Source organism: Suricata suricatta, chromosome 7 (assembly GCF_006229205.1).
Source record: "Suricata suricatta isolate VVHF042 chromosome 7, meerkat_22Aug2017_6uvM2_HiC, whole genome shotgun sequence".
Taxonomy (NCBI): Eukaryota; Metazoa; Chordata; class Mammalia; order Carnivora; family Herpestidae; genus Suricata; species Suricata suricatta.
This window is the reverse complement of record NC_043706.1, coordinates 35,079,626-35,081,093: the sequence shown is the minus strand read 5'-3', so window position 1 is coordinate 35,081,093 and position 1,468 is coordinate 35,079,626.

Below are 1,468 nucleotides of genomic sequence, written 5' to 3'. Positions count from 1 at the left end.
AGGAAATATCCTGGGGAAGGGGTGGGTTTTATTATTTTTTTTAATGTATGTTTTAATTTACATATTGAAAAATTAAATCTTTTTTGGTGTAAGTTCTTTGAGTTTTGGTAAATGTAGAGTCGTGGAACCATCATCACAGTCAAGATACTGAACAGTTCCGGGGAGTGGGGGAAGGAGGGTTAATAATCTCGCTGGTTAGCTACTGCGGTTGTCCGCGCTCCCACGGGCCGCCCTGATACAGTCCTTGCGCACAAGCCGAGATAAATAACGGCGACAGGTGGAGCAGGTGAGATTAGCTGGACCCGGGTAGCGGGGCGCGATCGGAGACGGACGGGAGGCAGCCCTCCCGGCTTCCCAGCCTACGCCCCTCCTGCAGGCGTTTGGGAGGAGCGCTCTCCCCACCCCAGCTCTTGGAGGCGGGGTGAGGTAGCAGAGTTCCGGAGTGCCTGACGCCCGCAGCTGGAGCTGGCCCGGGGCTTGGCTGCCGGAAGAGAGTGCGCCCCTGGGGCGCATGGGGGCGCATGAGGTCCTCAGGAGAGGCAGGATGGGGGAGAGAGGGGCGAGCTGGGGAGAATGTGGGTGGCCTAGGGGAGCTCCCGCGGCGGGGTCCTGCGGACAAACCTGTTGGCAACCTGTGGGCCGATGCTAGGGCTGGAGACCTAAGCGCGCGCTCTCCGCCCGGGGCTCAGCCAGCTGCTCTGGTGGTGGCCCCCACGCCCTACGCTGGGAGAGGCCGAGGCTGCCTGGGAAGGGGCGGGGGCTCGGCCGGGGGCGGAGGGACTCCGGGGCCGCGCAGACAGCCCTGCAGACCGACAGCAGGCGGCCGGCTTGCTCGCCTGCAGGACCCCAAAAGACGGGGGCCCTTGGCATTTCCCTGACCCCCACTTTAGTTCCTACCACCAAAAGTACAAAACATTTACAAAGTGTGCAGTGCCCCGCAGGCTTCAGTCCCCGGGGCGAACAGCCGTGCTTGCCCCGAGAGCGTACTGAAATCGGTGTACCCGGCTCGGCAGCCAGTCTGGGTGTGCAAGGGCGGGCGAGGAGCGAGCGTGCGAGCGCGCGGCTGCAGAGCCCGCGCAGAAACCCACGTCCCTCCGCCACTGTCCTCGGGATAGATGGATCCATTTCTGCTTTCTGACATTTTCTTGCCGGGGGGTGGGGGGTGGAGAGAGGGAAAGAAGGGGGGAGGGGCAGAGAGAGAGAGAGACAGAGAGAGAGAGAGAGGAGAGAGAGAGAGAGGAGAAAGCAGGCAGTCTGCTTCCCCCAGCCCTGTTTTGTTTTCTCTAATTGGTCCTGGGGGAGGCGAGGAAATTGGACAGAGGCTGGGCCGGGCGAGCTGGGCTGCCTTTAATTGGCTCCTTTTTTTAACTGGAGGGGAATCAAACAGGAGAGCGAGCGACAAAGGGTGGGAGAGCGAGAGACCGAACGAGGAGACGCGAGGAGGAGGGAGGAGGAAGGGAGGGAGGGA